A 20979-nucleotide genomic window follows, 5' to 3' on the forward strand; every position below is an offset into this window, starting at 1 on the left:
TATGTATGTATCATAGGGACATAGTCATATAGGTTGATAAAAAAAGACAGCAGATTCAATCTCTCGAAAATTCTTGCAAACGTTGATTCGAAAAGGTAAAGAATGCAGTTTGAAACGATTTTCAATTGTCCCACAAATAGGGAAAAAGTAGTCATTTTAAATGAAGTGGGGAAATCTGTTTTTAATCTTGGAACAACAAGCTAGTAATAATGCTCATATTGACTATTATACCCCAAAGCATCCTACTTTTCCAAAAGACATTTAACTGTCTTTCCTTTCATATGCAAATCATGTATTTTGCAGAATGAATTCTAGTTCATAAAGCCCCATTCACTCTAATTTATACTCTATTTATGATTACCAGCCTGTAGTGGAACAAATTTCTCTGCCAGAAACCACTAGTTATTAGTGTAATGTAAGTTTCCTGAATATGACAGATCACCCCCTGCTTCCAAACAGTACAGGAAGTTTCAATAAGTTATATAATTTCTACAGTCCGGGAGAATAGAGGAGTAAAAACAAAGAGAACGTTACCTGCGCTCTGGCCTAAATCCCTATGTACAGTTAAACAAAATGGAGGCTCTTTAGTTTTACTCCAATGACCATTTGAATATATAAGCTCACCTGCCACGTCAAGGCAAGTATAGTGTTTGTATAGAAAAGAGGAGTGAACCTACTCTACTATTGCACTTTGTTTACTGTATGTAGGTATTATACTTAAATGCAGAAATTATTACATTCTGTTGCTTATTTTAGTTGTGCTTCTACTAATGCCTTTGTGGTCCTTATAAATACAAGAGCAAAGTATTTGACCATTTTTAGTCAAATCAAGAGAAATCAAGTGAATTTGATGAAATAAAATTTTTAGACAGAGGATTGTAAAGTGTTATTGTTTTCACTGTAATTACCAATTTCCTCAGCTCTAGGTGATCCCACATGCAATTTGCCTTCCAAGACCCCTAATTTATTTAAATCCCTCTGTAAAGAAGTGACATTCTGTTCATACTGTATCACCTTAACTTATTTTGGTTCATCTGCAAATACTGACACCTGGCCTTCAGTGTTGTTTGCAAGATCATTAAAGGGTGCCTGTCATAGCAATTCAACATAATCTTAAATGATACAGAATCAAATTAAATTTAATCTATACATTGTGCTAGCAAAATTGCTATCACATGTCTAGATTTCTCTAAAAATCAGAGCTTAGATCAGCACAGAGATAAGAAGATTGTGCTCTGCATGTCTGTTATCAAGGCAACCCTCCTCTGGGTTTCTTCTGCTTGAATTCAGCTTAAGCAATGTCTTCAAGGGGCAGTATGGAGGAGTGGTAATCTCTGTGTGAGAGCAGCAGCATGGAGAGGGGAGAGAAACATCCAGAATACATTATTGCAGCACCTTTGAACAGGCAATTTTAAATGGAGAAAGAGAGAACAAATATGTGTTGTTTACATAAAGCCACCATAAAGTGTTGTGGACTTTTAATCTATTATGGGAAGCAAGTTTGTACTTCCCAAACAACTGCTGTAGTGCCGATGGCATTCCCAGTGCAGTGGAGAGCCCTTGGAAAATGACAAGAGCCTGATTATTGTATTTTATAATATAATTTAATACATATTATTTCAATAATATTTTGTCCCACAATTATCCCTACATTTATTTCAATAGTTGAAGAATGGATCACTATTTGGCTATCAATCAAACAAGTTTGCCTATATACTTATCTGAGAGGGTAGTGGATGAATAGAATAGCCTTCCAGCTGAAGTGGTATCGGTTAACACAGTGAAGGAGTTTAAGCATGCGTGGGATGGGCATAAGGCTATCCTAACTATAAAATAACTAATGAGAGTATTTAGAAAATTGGGCAGACTAGATGGGTCGAACGATTCTTATCTGCCGTCACATTCTACGTACTAAATGTTAAAAAACTATTTCAATTTAGAATAGCCCTGGAGATGACTGGGAACACCCTTCCTTGCCAACACTTCTTTCTTTTTTCACTCGTCTGCTCAATGTATTTACCATAATTTCACTTAAATCTACTGGGTCTTTTCATTTTATATGGTTACATGTTTCTTTATTGTGTAAATATTCTGCTATTTTTTTTTTTTTTCTAAGGTTGTAGTTTGTAATTCATTGTTTTCAGCCTGATGATGCACGAGTCTGCTCCAATATTGCTGTGTCTAAGACACTGGCTGTTTCCTGATGCCAGGTCTATTAGTATCCCAAACAAGGAATAGTCTAATAGGTTTACGGATTAAATTCAATGAAATGTTTTTCTGTCTGTCACAGGTTATTTGCTGATATGCATCGTGAGAACTGTTTTATTCATAGTTTGAATTCAAAATGCATTCTATAAATATTGTGAGACCTTTTTATCACCTTGCATTTAATGTCACTATTAAGTGTTTAAGTGTATGCTTTTTCTAAGTGTCTGTTAGTTGCTTTCTGTAGTTGCTTTGAATACTTGTTTCCTGACAGTATAGAAGGATTTCTGAATCTAAAGAACTCTTCATTCTTTAAACAAATTGTTGAAGGGCAGATTCTCAGGTTTTATATTTCCCTTACTTTTATTACATTCTATATTACATTTCATTCTTCCAATTAACCCCTTAAGGACCAAACTTCTGGAATAAAAGGGAATCATGACGTGTCAGACACGTCATGTGTCCTTAAGGGGTTAATTACATTATATCATATTAGTGATAACATCACCCATTTGGGGTTCCAGGCTGGGGAGAACCCGTAGTTGTCTATGTGGATATTTTTACGTAATAATAAAATTTTACATACAAATTAACATTACAATTAAAAAAATAAAATACAGATTTTAGCAGCATCAGAGAGGCAATCAGTGGTATTTTCGTTTTTCTTGTCCTTATTACATGTCTCGCAGAAACTAAGACCAGCTTTGACATATACCAATCAAATTCAGAAATCACACTGCATCTTAAGTTAATGAATGCGCATATTGCATTTTTCTTTCTGTGAGTTTTCTATATATGTGTATTTGGTGTATATGTACGTGACATATAGTATTAAAAAGATTTTTGATGCTAGAAAACTGCCATTTCTGTAAATGAAAGGCTCAACAACTTCAAAAAGAAATGTGATTTATGAAAAAAAAAACACCTTAGGAAAATGTACGTACAAATTAATTAGAGGACCTATGGAACAAAAAGTACATATGTATTAATTAGCAAAAGCATGGAATCAAATGTTCAGTGGACCCATGGATTAGGTGGGAACCATAAAAGGCACCTAAATGGGAAGCAATGGAGACCACATCTGCTTCTGTATTGTATCAGTTACTCACTTGTTGTCAGGGTACCTGTAGTCTCTACCTCAGAGGAGGTGAGAGACTTAGACGTCTATCCTCCCAGAGGGGTTGTTTCTTCCGTGCCTCGCGGTTCTCTCGGCCATTTACAAGCCGACCGCGAGGGATCCACTTCCTTATATGACGCGACGCTCAGTAGTCGACGTCATGACGCCAACCCGGGTCGACCTGTCAGTCAAGTCCCGAGCACTAATCAGGACTCGTCGGGGGCGTGATTACCCTCTAGAATCAAGGTATAAAGTAAGGCTTTCGGCATCTGCTCATTGCCCTGTCGTGGTTCTAGCCTGTCTAGTCACTCAGTGCTCTTGTATTCTAGTTGTCTCTTTGGTTCTGACCCGGCTTGTTTGTACTACCCTGTTTATCTCTGTTACCCTTTGACTCGGCTTGTCTCTCGCTTACCTGTCCTCTCGTTCCCTCGACCTCGGCTTGTTCCTAGACCATTCTCTACTTACTCCTTACGTTAAGTCCGGCCATTCTAAGGTCCGGTATACGTACCTACACCTGTTTGTACTCTGCGTGTTGGATCCCTGTCCTGATCCTGACATTACGACAGGGCCAATGGATCCTGCAGGTACAAACACTCAGGTTGGTCCTTCTGACTCTAGGTTCGACGCCATGGATCACAGAATGGACCAGATGGCTCTAGCACTACAGGCGTTACTATCTCGTTCTGGTAATCAACCAATGGAGATGCGTAATACTTCTATCTCTCCTGTGAGTTCAGGTCTAGAGGTAGCCACTGTAGGTGCTTCTTCCCGTATCACTCCACCTGTACGTTATGGTGGTTCTCCAGAGAAGTGTCGTGGTTTCTTAAACCAAATAGGTATCCATTTCGAATTACAACCCCGCTCCTATCCTACAGATAGGGCGAAGGTTGGATTTATTATCACATTACTTGTTGAGAAAGCTTTGAGATGGGCCAATCCATTGTGGGAAAATGATAATCCGTTAGTATATAATTATAATGCCTTTGTAGCTGCTTTCAGAAGAACTTTTGACCCTCCAGGTAGAAAGGTCAATGCAGCTAGATTACTGTTGCGCCTTAGACAAGAAAACCGAACACTTGTGGATTATGCACTAGAGTTCAGGTCCTTGGCGGCAGAGGTTAAGTGGAATGAACAGGCTTATATAGATGTATTTTTAAACGGGTTGTCAGACATAATCCTTGACGAGGTTGCTACTAGAGAGCTTCCTGAAAATTTGGAGGATTTAATTTCTTTTATTTCTCGCATTGACGAACGTTTAAGAGAGAGGCAGAACACTCGAGAGAGAAACCGTAGACCTTCCTTTAAACTAGCTCCTTCATTTCAAAGTTCTGAATCCACAACCTCACTTTTTCCAGAACCTATGCAGATAGGCAATACTCGCCTCTCAGAAGAGGAGAGACAGTACAGGAGAAGGGAGGGGTTGTGTATGTACTGTGGAGTCAGAGGTCATTTACGCCTAAATTGTCCTAATCGCTCGGGAAACGCCCGCACCTAAGTTTCTCTAGAGGACAGGCCTTGGGTGTTTCTATTTTGTCCTCTAATCTTAATTATAAAGATCACAGGCTTCTGCTACCCGTTTCTTTAACTTGGGAGAAGGGAGTACTAGAAACTATGGCATTGATAGATTCCGGAGCTGCTGAGAACTTTATCGACCAAGTTTTTGTTACCAAACACGCTATCCCATCCCAGTTAAGGGAGACACCCTTGGCCGTTGAGGCCATAGATGGTAGACCTTTAGTTGAGCCTGTTATTTTCCGTGAAACCATACCCGTTAAATTAACTGTTGGTATCTTACACGAGGAAGACATATCTTTATTGCTTATTTCTTCTCCTTCTGTTCCCATAGTCCTGGGGTACCCTTGGTTAAAAAAACATAACCCTATTATTGATTGGGAATTAGGGGAGATAATCTCATGGGGTCAGGGTTGTCAGGACAGGTGCTTACGGACAGTGTCACCGCTTTGCGCAGTTAACACACCGATTAATTCTACCCACTCTACAGAGGTACAAATACCGCCCCTGTACCTGGATTTAAAGGCAGTATTTGACAAAAAGAATGCTGATACTTTACCTCCACACAGGTCTTTTGATTGTAAGATTAATCTACTACCTGGTACTATGCCCCCCAGGGGTAATGTATATCCTTTGTCCACTAAAGAGAACTTAGTCTTAGAGAAGTATATTCGTGAGAACCTTGAAAAAGGATTCATTAGGAGATCCTCCTCTCCTGCCGGGGCTGGGTTTTTTTTTGTTAAAAAGAAGGATGGTACACTAAGACCTTGCATTGATTATCGAGGTTTGAACAAAATAACCATTAGAAATGCCTACCCAATTCCTTTGATTACCGAGCTCTTTGATCGTCTAAAAGGCTCCAAGATTTTCACCAAGTTAGATCTCAGAGGGGCGTATAACTTGGTGAGAATTCAGCAGGGACACGAGTGGATGACGGCGTTCAATACCCGTTATGGGCACTGTGAATACACAGTAATGCCTTTTGGCCTCTGTAATGCACCGGCAGTATTTCAGGACCTGATCAATGAAGTTCTTAGGGAATTTCAACATGACTGCGTTATTGTATATCTGGATGATATACTTATACACTCTAGAGAGATTGAGACTCACCACAGACAAGTCAGAAGGGTATTGCGCAAGCTTCTTCAACATGGCCTGTACTGCAAATTGGAGAAATGCAGCTTTGACCAATCCCAGATAAACTTTCTTGGTTATGTGATTTCTGGGGAAGGGTTTAAGATGAACCCGGATAAGCTCCAGTCCATTTTGGATTGGCCTTTACCCAGGGGCCTCAAGGCCATTCAGAGGTTTATTGGATTCTCCAACTATTATAGGCGCTTCATTAAGGGTTACTCTTCAATTATAGCTCCTATTACCAATATGACCAGACAGGGGGCTGACACTAAGAACTGGTCTACTGAAGCCCTTCTTGCCTTCAAAACACTCAAGGAACTGTTTGCTTCTGCACCAATTTTAGTTCACCCTGATACGACTCTGCCTTTCCTACTCGAGGTAGATGCCTCAGAGACAGGTATAGGTGCTATCCTGTCCCAAAGGTTAGGTGTGGATAAGCCCTTACATCCATGTGTTTTTTTTTCCAAGAAACTATCAGGCCCTGAGAGCAGATATGACATTGGTGACAGGGAACTACTAGCAGTTATCATGGCTTTAAAGGAGTGGAGACATTTATTGGAGGGCACCTTACATCCTGTTACTATTTTGACAGACCACAAGAACCTGTCCTATATTGGGGAGGCCAAGCGCTTGTCCTCCAGGCAAGCTCGTTGGTCTTTATTCCTCACGCATTTCAATTACGTGCTCACTTATAGACCTGGTTCTAAGAATTCTAAAGCCGATGCTTTGTCTCGACAATATGAACCTTCTGCGATATCTGAGCCGGTTTTGTCTTCTATAGTACCCAGGTGCAATATTATCGCCAACACGAGTCTTAAGATTCACTCTCCGTTGCTTGGTCAGATCATGAAGTTGCAGCATCTGGCGCCTAGACAGACTCCTGGGGCAAGGCATTTCGTTCCTCCTGAACTCAAACTGGAACTCTTACAGTGTTTTCACAACAGTAAGGCAGCTGGGCACACGGGTATTCGCAAGACATGTTCCTTGATCTCTAAAGATTTCTGGTGGCCTTCTTTACGGAAGGATATTAGGGATTTCATCGGAGCATGTGAGGTCTGTATGAAGACTAAGCAACCTCATACGCTTCCATGTGGGTTGTTACATCCCTTGAACATTCCAGAGAGACCATGGTTCTGTTTGGCTATGGACTTCATTGTAGATTTGCCTGTTTCTAAAAAACAGACTGTGATCCTCACGGTGGTTGATAGGTTTACTAAGATGGCTCATTTCGTGCCCTTAACTAAACTCCCGACTTCTCCTGAATTAGCGGAGATATTCGCGAGAGAGATTTTTCGCTTACATGGGATACCTTCCGAAATTGTTTCCGATAGAGGTTCCCAATTTGTTTCACGTTTTTGGAGATCCTTCTGTTCTCAACTAGGCATCAAATTGAATTTTTCTTCTGCCTATCACCCTCAGTCTAACGGAGCTGCTGAACGTACCAATCAAAGGATTGAACAATATTTGCGTTGTTTTGTTTCTGAACACCAGGACGATTGGGTCGGTTTGATTCCTTGGGCGGAGTTTGCACACAATAATCTCGTTTGTGATTCTACTCGTTCCAGTCCCTTCTTCATGAATTATGGCTTTCATCCTTCCATTCTTCCCTCGGTTTCTCCTTCCCAAGGGGTACCGTCGGTTGATGTTCATGTTGCCAATTTGAGGAAGTTGTGGGATCAGACTCGACAAATTCTCCTACATAATTCCATGTTGTTCAAGAAACACGCTGATAAGCACAGAAGGGCGGCTCCGGTTTTTGTTCCAGGTGATAGGGTATGGTTGAGTACTAGAAACATTAGTTTGAAGGTTCCTTCTATGAAATTCGCTCCTCGTTACATTGGCTCTTACAGGGTTCTGACTCGAATTAACCCAGTTGCGTATCGCCTAGCTCTTCCAGCTGCCTTACGCATTCCTAACTCCTTTCATGTTTCTTTACTGAAACCGCTAGTCTGTAACAGATTTTCCTCCACTATATCCTCTCCTCGCTCTGTTCAGGTTGAGGGTCAGGAGGAGTATGAAATCAACTCCATCATCGATTCTCGAATCTCCCGGGGGAAGTTACAATATCTTATTGACTGGAAGGGATATGGTCCTGAGGAGAGGACTTGGGTACCTCAGGAGGATGTACATGCTCCTCGCCTCCGCAGGGCTTTTCACTCCCGTTTTCCATCTCGTCCCGGTTCCTTCCGCCCGGTGGGCGTTTCTGAGAGGGGGGGTACTGTCAGGGTACCTGTAGTCTCTACCTCAGAGGAGGTGAGAGACTTAGACGTTTATCCTCCCAGAGGGGTTGTTTCTTCCGTTCCTCGCGGTTCTCTCGGCCATTTACAAGCCCACCGTGAGGGATCCACTTCCTTATAGGATGCGACGCTCAGTAGTCGACGTCATGACGCCAACCCGGGTCGACCTGTCAGTCAAGTCCCGAGCACTAATCAGGACTCGTCGGGGGCGTGATTACCCTCTAGAATCAAGGTATAAAGTAAGGCTTTCGGCATCTGCTCATTGCCCTGTCGTGGTTCTAGCCTGTCTAGTCACTCAGTGCTCTTGTATTCTAGTTGTCTCTTTGGTTCTGACCCGGCTTGTTTGTACTACCCTGTTTATCTCTGTTACCCTTTGACTCGGCTTGTCTCTCGCTTACCTGTCCTCTCGTTCCCTCGACCTCGGCTTGTTCCTAGACCATTCTCTACTTACTCCTTACGTTAAGTCCGGCCATTCTAAGGTCCGGTATACGTACCTACACCTGTTTGTACTCTGCGTGTTGGATCCCTGTCCCGATCCTGACACTTGTTCAGTTTTGGACCTCTATCTCCTTGCCCACTTCTGTTGGCATATCTCCCAACATTTCAAATGGACACTTTAATTTTAGGGGTGTGAGTGGTGGTGTGGTTAGGGACAGGCCTGTTCTGAAAATTTTAGGCAAATTACTAATAACAATTTATGCAGCTAAAATCTACTTTAGAAAAAGTGCAATGTGTCTTATTTACTCAGATTAATTTCTAAATAAATGTATTGCAGTTAAAAGACACATTACTGGGAGTATTATCGCCGTGGAGCTCTGTTATACACTCAGACACACAACAATATGGAGCTCCAAGAAAAGAGGGAAATAAGGGTAAAAAAGGATAAAAAAAAAAGAGGGACAGAGGGATTTGGACCCAAAACAGGGACTGACGCTCTTAAATAGGGACACTTGGGAGATTTGAAGAGGCCCTGGACACCCTCAAAATAAAATGTCCTCATCTCAACTTATTATGGGGGAGGTAATGCTAACATGCTGGGAGCACCCAAGGAGTTCAGACTTTGAATGCCACAATAAATGAGGTCACACAAGATATATTTGTGATTTTCTCCAGCATATTCTTTCTGGTTTCTTAACCCCGTAATCCGAATTCTAGAATATAACTCTAGAGTATCTTAGTAAGAAATGTATTATGTTGAATTGACTGTTATATGGTTTGTTAAATGCTTAGTTATTGAAGTGACAGTTTAGTTTCAACAGGAAATAAGAATACTAATAAGTAATAGTGCATTTTACCAATCGTTAGTGGAAAGGTTCGAGTAACCAATATAAAAAGTAAAGGTTAATAGACAGAGAAAAAAAAGTTAATAGAAGGCTTTATCATTTCACACGTTAGTAGGACACCGGGGTCGTGGGGTAATAGCAGTGAGAAAAAATGACAACAATAAAACTAGTAAATTAATGTACGGGAGTTGAAGGAGAAAAAAGGAAGAAAAAGAGGAGGTGTGGGTGGTAGAGCAGATAGTTCTCATTAGATGTTCATAAAAGATAGATTTCTAGCTATGTTATCATCTGATCTTATAAGTGTAGAATGTGTGAAATGCTTTGTTAAGATTTTGTCAACGACACCATAGCATTACAGAAAAACACTTGTTCTTCAAATAATTATAATTATATCACCAAAGCTGAACATAGACCAGCACTATTCCAGGTAGATTTTGTTGGATTGTAGGTAAAGAATATAGAGTAGTTCAGTAACAAACTGTAGGTCTCTCGAGTTTTTTAAAGTTCCGTTTCAAATCTTTTTCTTTTTTGAACCGCTAACATATTACGCAGTGCATTGAAATAGTCAGATAAAATATAGAAACCGTTATTGTTAAAACACATTTAAACATAAATAATGTAATAATAATAAATATGTGTTTTTTTACAGTATGTAAATGCTTTCAAGAAAAACACAAAAAATCCCTGCTTTGCAAATATTTAGCATTGTCAACGCAAGACATCAAATCATTTATTAGCAATTTTAAATGGCAACGTTATTCAGTGGCATTTTTATTCTATTCTCCCCCCTTTTTTTTACATAATCAAATTACATATTTATTAACCTGTTTTTGCATCGTAATAAATGGCCAGTTTAGTGCAGACTGTACTCCTTCCAGACACACATTCAGACGATGACTTAATGAATTTTAAAATCTTCACCTTTCCTATTTATCTCATCTCAAAAGTGAAATGTACCTAAAAACTTGCCGGAAAATCTTCACCCTGCCTCAAGCGTGTGTGTTCATTGTAGAAAGAGCAAAGATTTGAATATTAAATACTTTATAAATTTGTATCAAACTAGTCTTAATTAAAAGTGGCAGATACTTGGCAAGATGAATCAAAATGAATGCAAATGAAGAAAAAGAATAAATTAAAAATTTTTAATAAAATTATTTTTTTTAATAAGCAATGCTTGTGGAATGCAAACATTTCTTTCTATAAGCTATCATTCTGCATGCCTTTGTATGAAAATGTTCTTTCTACTTTAGTGGAATATGCATATATAATGCACTCATATTTACTAGCTATTCCTAAACCGCTACACTAAGCTGTAGTGGTAATTGTGTCTGTAGTATCCCTTTAACTTAGCAGTGGCACTAACACAGGATACTTTTATCCCTGTTTTTAAATTATCATTAGAGTATGTAGAAGAGCGGTGATACCCCAACTCCTGTAGATTGTGACTAAATTACAAAATCAGTCACTAAACCTATCTACTAATCTCTTAAATTGTTAAACCTAGCCGGCACTGGATCCATGATTGGCTAAGAATTATGAGAGTTACAGACCAGAACATCTTGAGTGGAGAACCATTCAAATTATGTTTTAATTAATGGCATGTAGCATTGCTGTTACTGCTGAATGCAGCTCACTTACAAAATCCACATTTTAGATGTTCTGTAACGATATGTGACATTTCAAAGTCAACATTTTAATAGGATGTTAGAGCTAGTCTATAGCCAATGAAAGTGTGTAGATTTGACTCCAGTCAAGGTAATTCTGATTTTAATGAGAAAATTGCAACAAGGGAATAAGTGGGTTTGAGAAGGGCAGCATGGGGGCAGACTTCATAATACATACGTGCTGTCTAACTCACAAAGCTCTGTGGAGCCAGTCACAGTAGTACATATGCACAGAAAAGACATCCGTCATAAAATGCTAAATATTATTGAGCAGTTAGTGTTCATGCTGATGGGGCATTTCGGAAGTCCGTGTGGAGCTAATCAATCAGCCATCAATTCTTCATCTGGAATGTCAAAGTTTGGGTTATTTACAGATAAGACATTGTCAGACCCTGAAAACACTCACTGTGTACCTGGCGGCCAGGCCAAGAGCATCTAACAGTTAATAATTAAATTCCTGAAATTTAGGACAAGCTCCCTAGCTCAATGCATGCCTACAGACATATTTTGGGAAAATTGGGATTTGACGTTTTGTTATAAGGTTTTTGTTTTTAACTCCATATTCTTGATGCGTGATCACATTCTCAGAGCCACATTGACTACATCACAATCTTTTATTTTTCCAAACTGCTCTAATCATAATCGAAGATTCTAGAGTTATGGGAATGCTGAAATCCATGCTTGAATGCATTTTACTCAGTTAAAGTTATTGTTATGATTCCTGATATTAGACCAGTATGGTTCATGAAGTTTCTATTCACTCTAGAAAACCTTTGGCATCAGGGCCACCATAAAGAGTGTGTGAGCATTCGCTCTGTAAGGGGTCTGGCCAAGCACGATGGCCCACTGGCATCCTTGGAAGAAACTTGGGCCCAGAGTACCTTCATTTACTTTCTTTCTAGTTGTAGAGCAGCTGTCAGGGACGTCAATGGGACCCCTGTGCCGTTCTTGGGCTCCTTTAAGTGCTACAAATTTTTCCAGGTTTTCAGAAAATAATTTAGGAAAAAAAACACATTACAGATGTGCATTGCAAGTAGTTAACTTGGCTGCTAAAAAGACTATAAAAGTTGTGAATGGGCAAGATTATTGTTTAGAACCCTGTGTGTGGCTGACTCACACCATCAGAAGTGATTGCTAACATATCCCCTCGCTGTATTTAGAGAGAAACTTTCTGGCGACTCGTGTAGTTTCCCCAGAAGTTAGGAACCAACAAAATGACAGGTCCCAGAAGATGCTAAAATCATTTAAAATATTATACTGCGCTGAATATCATGGTAAGTGAGAGCATATAGCATAGTTTGACTGTTCTAGTTCAGATGTCAGAAATATTATTTTTTTGGCTTATAACTGATTTAAGAACCATAATCATTAATTATTACCTGATAGTATTTACAACTCTTTCCTATTACCATAATGTGAGGAAGAGCAAAGTTAATCAGCCCGTTTGTCAGTTGATTTGTCACTTTGCTCTGCAATGCAGAAGCCCACTTTGATATCCTATTTATTATGCAGGAATTCAAATGTTTCTGTCAACACTCCAGTCGAATACAGTCTTACACATTCCATCAAGCCACGACATGAAGAAATACACATCTCTTTTAATAGCATATTTGATAAAGAACACACGAAGAATCAGAATCTGAAATTAAATTGTCTGATGGGTTCCGGATTATAAAAAAATTAACTACACTGGTAGAATTTTCGAAATACGCTCTCACGTACCTGTCACTGCGGTTGAGCCAGTGAGATAGCGCAGGAGATAGGACTCTGATTGCAACATCTCAGAGCTACAGTTTTAATTCTTGGCAAGGTCATCCCATCCTTCCGAGGTAGTAAAATGAATACCAGTAAATTAAATAATAATAACACATAGAACCAGGAATGTAGTTGGAACCCAGATAAAAGTCACAGGTTAAATATTTTGACATTACAATTTTCATTGTGTTCCTTGAGGAGAGCTAGAATTAATGTTTTCTATGTGCTTTCAATAGAGATGTAGCTGTAATTGAACAAATTAATTATGCGCTCATTTCTTTTCATTGGGATGCTGTGCGTTTTTCTTTGTTTATTCGAGATGAGTACATACGTTAAGGGACTTTTCAGACACTAATACACCATTTATGCTTTTTATAACTTTTGTCCTAAATAATTAGCTGTAATTTTTTGCATGTGCTACTGTTGAATTTGATATCGCTGTTGGAGAAAAAAAGGTGTTTGGCAGCATTCTGCATTTTAGATCGCAGTCTATGTGCCATAACCAATACCTGCTATTGTAGTGGTTATGGTACGTGTAGGCTGTGGGCCCTGTACCCCTGTTCTGGGTCACAATGTTTTTGAGAGGTTTACTAAAAATGGTAGCTATAAGCAACCGCAGTCTGGCCTTTGCTTACTGTATTAGCACAGATTTGCACAGAGAGAATCTGTTTAGTAGATATACATCTAAGGAAAACATGTATATTTTTGTTTGCTTGTTTTCTTTGTGGGTATATGAAAAAAAAGCTTCACAAGCTTCAGACCTGCTGTCTGCAGTCATTTTATATATTTTGTTTGTATGCTTTACAAAATATCTATACACGCTTTAAAAAAAATGCCTACTTCTGTATTCAAATACAGGCCTCGTATATCCTTATTATGGCCTGCTCCTTAAAAGGATACTATGAGGTATCAATACAACTTTAGCTTTAAGAAGCAGTTTTTGGTGTACAGATTATGCCCCTGCAATAGTATTGCTCAATTCTCTGCCATTTAGGTGTTAAATCATTTGGTTGTGTTTATGCAGCCATAGCTACACCCCCCCCCTGTTTGTGACTCACACAGTCTGCATTAAAAAAAAAGCTTTCATTTTCAGTCAGATGTTAACTTGCTTTAGTTTTTTTTTTATCTCCTGCTCTGTAAATTGAACTTTACTCACACAGAAGGGTTCCTGTAAGATCTTGCAGGCTATTAACAGAGCAGCAGATAAGAAATGATACATTTAACAGAGTTTGCAATGAAGGAAGTGTAAACATTAGATGACTCTTTACAGGAAGTGTTTAGGAAGGCTGTGTAACTCACATGCAAGGAGGTGTGACTAGGGTTACATAAACAAAGTGATACTGCAGGGGCATGATATATATATATCCAAAACTGCTTAATAAAGCTAAAGTTGTTTTGGTTACTAATGTGTCTCTTTGAAGGAAGACTCTAAGCAAAATAAGCACTACAGAGTATGGTTTGACAACTTACTTGCAGTCTGCTAGGTACTCACCACTCGCTCCTCTGCCCCTGGAAGCTCCTGCACTGAGCCAAACCCAGAACCCTTGAACAATGATCTGGCTCTACATGGCCAAGCTTAGGTCAGTGAAGCCAACGGAATCTCCATTCATTTTTATCAGATACAATAGTTTGCCAATTTATCCTGGGAGGGTGCCAGGGCATTACGGTCATGAAAACCACTACATCTACTACATCTAGCTGCAGAGGCCATGGTGCTTGAAATGTTTATTTAATTACTAGAGCTTTGAAAAATTCTTCTGGGATTTCCTTTTCCCTTCCACTAACAGAGGTAAACTGCATTGCTCAGCTGTAAAAGGCAGTCAGATTATCCTTGGATTTTTATCTGTCTTACAGTGACAAGGTCGTGATTCCTTGCTTTTATTATATTTTCAGTTTAGTGAACAGACTGTTCAAATTGTCAGCACTTGCAGAATTTATCTGTGATGACAACCTGTTTTCTTTATTATGCTTCTTGCGATCAATTATTACTGCGCGGTCACTTTTTGTTTATTTTCTTTGGTGCTTGTTTTTTATTGCAAAATAAATATTTAAACTAAAAACAAATGGGGAATTTTGGCAGAGAGTAACACTTTACAGTAATATCATACAGCGGTTTTCTTAAAGAATCACTATAGTGCCAGGAAAACAAACTCGTTTTCCTGGCACTGTATAGTCCTTAGGTCCTCCCCACCCTCAGGGCCCCCCTTCGCTGGGCTGAAGAGGTTAAAACCCCTTCAGCCACTTACCCTAATCCAGCGCCGGGCTCCCTCGGCGCTGGTGACCTCTCCCTCCGGTAATGGGGGAGAGCTTACCTGTGCTGAGGTTCAGGAAGTATGAAACTTGCCAGGGTGATTATAGTAACTAATGAACCCCACACAGTGTTTTCTTTGATTACAGATTATATTTTCTAAAACTTTTTTTCTAAAACACACACAGATATAGACCAGTGGTCTTCAAGGTAGAGTAAGGCGATAGTTACTTTTAAAGTTTTTAACTTTCAAGGTTTTATGGTTTGATTTGACTGATGTGAAGTTTGTGCTTACTGGTCACCTCTGAGAATTTACCAATTTGTTCATCTCGGATGCGTGGTTTTTACTGCGGCATTTTATTTTCCTTGATTCCTCCTTCCAAATTTCCCTGACCCGGCATCTCTGTTCGATTCACTTTGTTAATTTTAATTTTACGAGGCAGCTCATCCATTTGTTGTTCTTAAAATTAAACTTCAGGGCAGAGGTGTTTATTTTCCATATTGGGGACGCGAGCTGCATGCATTATATTTGAGTAAGTCCTAAATAAATGTGTGAGTATGGACATGTTGACTGGCTTAACAACGCCTTCCCATATAAACAGCTTGTTAACGTGCAATCAGTCACTAGGGCTGCCTCGAACTTGACTCTTAATGAACAGGTGGGGAGAGGATGAATTCTAATCTGAAACGGATCTGACAGCCTATCAGGCAATTTCACTGATCGTTAATCCATTTCATTTGGCAGCTTAATTTATCACGCAGTTAGGATTTTCATCTTGTAGCTTTCGTGGTGGAAATTAATTCAGAAACGCGTCCAATAATACTGGATTGTACAGGTCAGCTTGTCTATAATAAATGCATTTTTAAAGAAAGTAATGTAACTGCATAGTGGTGTGCAGGAAGTGGACTATATAGATCACATTCGTCTTCTTTCTGTTTTCAAAAGTCTACGGTTATAGGAAGGCTAATAAAGATGTTCTGGAGCAGAAGCTGAAGTCTACGACTTGAGATGTGGCCTCATTAGTGGCTTGGACGATGTCATGGCTAATATTGCAGAAACTCAAACAGGTTAGATTATCCAAGTAGAATTTAATAAAACAAAGAAGTAACAAGGCAGTGTGGGGAACTCATTCATGCAAATCGTTCGGTGTCCCCAACTCTTGCTAATTATCAGCCACCAACTGTACAGAGTTAGGGAGGAAAGGATTAAATGGCCCATCCAAGCTCTTTAACCACTTCTACTCCTTACCTAGGTTTATAACACGTGAAGAATAATTGTGTCCTTTATATTATCCATCGTAGCTGCAATATTTTGCAAATTCTGTACAATTGTATTCCTTCTTTTGTTCTCTGATTCAGAAGGAGTCTCAGCTAAATCTGGTCCATGCATGACTTTTGATTGGAGTGTTTTATTTAATGTCCTTAACCTTTGCCTCCTTTTGGACAAGGAAGACAAGATGGGTGCTCGTATAACACAACTTTTCGTTTTACATTTTTGCAAATAATGTCAGGGTTATTCACCAAAGTGGATTTCAAATTTTAGATCAAAATGGTAAAACTGGAGGGAAAAATAAGGTTTGTTCTCATAAAATTCACATTTTATTGAATAAAGCTATTATTTGTATCTAGCATTATGAAATTAAAACAAACTGATTTCTACACGATGCATGGATACATTTTTGAATATTTAAGTAGCCTGAAACATTCCAATGTACACAATTTAGTTAAAATGAGCTGTGACTATGATATATATATCTATATACCTTGCAAATTGGAATTACTTTTGTCAGATACATTTAAAGCTGTAGACCACCCACGATGATTGGGACATTAGACGTCTTATGATGTTTCTTTAAAATAAAAATAATTATAAATTAATGTTTATAATCCTGTGAATTTCTGGTATCAGCATGCTTTGGCGATGTTACCGAACAGACCGCCATAGGTGAAACTATAAAAAAGAAAACAGAAAGATTTCTTCTAAATATATTTGGATTAAATTATCAGATATGTCTATAAATACGATGTTTATCCTTTGCCAAATATTATTAAAAAATACACTAATTGCAAATTAATTATCAAATCAAAAATGTCAAACATTGCTCTGCTCCTATAAGAGGAACGGTCACTGGTATGCGTACTGCTTTGTTATTGTTAAAGAGGAATGGGAACTTCCAGAGAAGGCAGGATGGACCGTGGGAAGTTTACACCATAACCACTTCAGTGGCATGTAGTGTTTATCATTGAGCTTAAACTTCTCCTTTAGATGTTTGTGTGTGCAACAAATCTCAGGGTTATTACCTATAGTGAGATTTCAAAGTGAATTTCAAATTTAAGGTCCAAATAGCTGAAACAGAAACATTATCTAAAGCCAGCAATGATTTAACTTCGACTACTTTGGTTTTAAATTTGAAATTTACTGTGAATTTTCACTTTTGTAAATAATCCTGATAGAGTCTTGTAACAGAGATGAGTCAGGCTCTACTTGCCCCTACTGCACATTTGACCCTTGTAAACACTATTGAAAGGACCAGAGTACCCGAACAGAATGCATCGTTGATTTCGATCATTTTCCCATTTCGGCTATTTTGACTTTAAATTTGAAATTCTCTTAGAATTCACGAGGAATTATCACTTTAGTGAATAATTAAACTTCTGTAAGTGACCAGAAGTCTTAGTGTGGAGAGAGTGGGGTTCTGATGCTGCAAAGCCTTTAAATGTGTATGTTTAATACATTATCTACATAGTCTATTCAAAAAGCATGGGTCGGATTCAGCTTGGAGTGTCCATTTAACTGAATTCAATTGAGAAAGCTGACCGCTGTGTAATTAACCCATTTTTTTTTTTTTTTTTGCACCTGCAAATACTTTATGTCATGCCTCAAGAATTTCAGATAGTGTGTGTGAATTTCTGGGCCAACATGACATAATTTGTTATATCAGGAGCAGACTTTGGAAATGCAATTATAGGGAAATGTAATTTATTTGTAAACATTGTCACCATAAAAAAAAAAGGATTGTTTTTGTTGTCCGTTGTTTTTTTTTTTTTTTTTGTCGTAATACATGATATACACTCACCAGATGCAGAGAAGTCACGTCTTGGCGTGCAAATTGCACTCTTTACCAAATACAAAATAAACCACATTTTGAAATACAAGAAGCAGAACTGTGCAAACAAAATAAAACAAATGATTGCTAATGTTTAATAATGACAGTTGCTTATGAGCCAGAACTAATAAATCAGGCATTTAAGGATTAAAACATAAAATGTGGATGCCTCGGGAGGGGGTTTAAATGAGCATGCAGAGTATAATTTCCTGAAAAATCTGAACTCATTACAATTGTCAGAGCAGGAGCAGGAGAGCTTAGATATGGGGATTGACTCGGATAAATGGAGGAAGCTGAGAAGTGACTGTGGTTGCAAAGGGTTTCCAGCCGAGGTTCACATAGATTGTAAAAAGGTTATAATCCCGCTGCCCCTCCCACCAATGAACTGTGGTCAGCTCGATAAAAGAAGATTGGTCCGAGTGCACGGTCTGCATGTCATGCGTGAATGTCAGCTTTGATAGAAAGAAGCGAGGAGAAGAGATATTTTAGGAAAACATTAGTGTTTATTTACAGATACAATCCACTTTTTTTTTTTTTTTTTTTTAAATTCTAAATAAATTCAACAGCTGTAAAGAGTTGTAAAGTGGTTAAAGAAAACATACGAGCCTTAATGCCCCAGGACCAAACTGCTTGGGGATCAGCAAAGAGGCACATGCACATGAGAGAGGTTCAGTATATCCTCTTCAGCTACACAAACCCAAAGCTACCTCTGCTTTACAAACTGAACTTTACTTGCGCCAAAAGACAGGCCTAAAGCACTTGGAGGCTTCGGAGAGGTTTATTGAGGAATCCTAAAATGCTGTGGATCTAGTTGGTATCTGTAAATTGGAAAGAGAGGCTCAGTGCTGGTGGATATAGAATTGGAATTATTAGATTCATGAGAAACATTCAAACTTGTAAAAGGAACTGTCACATTTGAGAAAAAATAGCAAATAGTCATGTTTTTCCTTTTTATTGCATCGGTTTTCTTTATATAGACAAAACGTATGTACACAATTTATGAATTTCAAATCCATTAGGTAACTCCATTATCCATTAGAGAAATCGTAATAATATATCCAATAATAAGCAAATGGAATAATATAAATCGGTGGGGACAGATTGGTATTAGGTAAAATATAATGGGAAACAATATGAGAAGTTAGTGAGGTCAGTTCGTCTGAGAAGGATTAACAAAGATAATATCAGGATCGCAAATGAGTTTGTTTGAACCATGGAGGGTAAAGCAAGGTGTTTGTGATTGGGTGGGTTTCAGGAATTTGTGACAAGTCACGAAGAAGTGGCTAGTAATTAAGAATGAGTTCGCTCCATCCATAGGAAGCTTGCAGTGAGATATGGGTTATGGAGATGAGGACTTTATAGCTGGTTATAAATGTAGACTGTTAGGGAGGGTCAGGATAGTTTAGGAAGTTGCATGTAAGTATAAGCAATTTGGAAATTAACATTGGTGGACAAATATCCAACGAAGACAACGCTAGGCGAGACAAGTAGACAGAAGTATCATTGGTGATATTATGGCTAGCATTGTTTAGATTTGTTAAACTGGGCTGAAGAGGTATTGAGAAATGGAAGGGATTTTCCTAGTCACCCCTTGTATAAATGGAAGAGAGAGTTCAAAGATTATAACACATGAGGTTTCTAGGCATCTCATGGGTACATTGGATGAGGAAAGGTTTAATAAAACCTGAGAAGTGAGTATGAAGAGGTCAGCTGAGTGAACATGGAGACCTTTGGGCAGGAAGTATGATAACATCAAATCAGGATTAAGGTGTAACACAGTGCTAGTTAGCCCCTTCCCCTTAGTTATCTTCTTCACATCATAATTTAAGCAAAAATAGTATTGGTTATCTTAAAGCAACCGTAGAGACAGATACGAGCCGCTCACATTGGATAGGTGAAATGGGTATGACAATTATACGCTCATGTACTGTAAGACTGGGTAGAGCCCAACACATGGTTATATATGACTAATGTCTGTAAACGGTTTACGTTGTATATTGAATTTTGATATCTGACAAATGTCTGTACATTTATGTCAATACAAAAATAAAATAGAAGGTATGGAACTCCCATAAGTGTGTGGAGAGGTGGTTCAGAGATTATATAAAGGGGGACGCATGGGGACGGATTGGAGAGGGCATTGAGTACCTTGTTAAAGTAATCAAGGGTAATGAGTGAATTATGAAGATGAGAGTTGGTTGAGTCACTACGTATACCAGTAATGCAGTCACATAGTAGAGAAAGCTGTCTGGAACAGAGCAAAATGAAACATGGCAGGGCAGAGGAGAGACAGGCTTAAGGAGGTATGTGTACATTCCTCCACTTCCCCCAGGTTCCAGCATGAAGGCAGACATATCATCTGGGGCAGTAACAGTACTAATGAAAACGGGGCCCAGGTGCAAGATTGTTCTCAGGCACCCCCTACCACTCCAGACAATTAACTTTTATTTCCCCAAAAATGTTCCCACCTGCCGCTGCCAAGAAACCCATGTTAGTTCACCCAATTTAACTATTATAATATAACCATTACATCTAATTGTAGTGGTTTACGGTGGTTAGAGGCTATAAATGTAGTCCCTCTATTTTTATTTAATGCACATTGAAACTGGTTGATAAAAAAAAAAAAAAACAGGGAATTTCACAGCACTTTAAGCCTACTCGTTCTGCTGAAGACATTATTGTGAGACATTTCACTAACTCTATATCTGTCCAAAATA

General features: G+C 38.7%; 1 protein-coding gene across 2 annotated transcripts in view; it reads left to right on the forward strand.

Annotated features, from left to right (window-relative positions):
* The window catches only part of MACROD2 (mono-ADP ribosylhydrolase 2), a 1922332-nt gene that overhangs the window by 95968 nt on the left and 1805385 nt on the right, over window positions 1–20979 (forward strand). The window lies entirely within an intron of this gene.

Source organism: Pelobates fuscus, chromosome 2, assembly GCF_036172605.1.
Source record: "Pelobates fuscus isolate aPelFus1 chromosome 2, aPelFus1.pri, whole genome shotgun sequence".
NCBI lineage: Eukaryota > Metazoa > Chordata > Amphibia > Anura > Pelobatidae > Pelobates > Pelobates fuscus.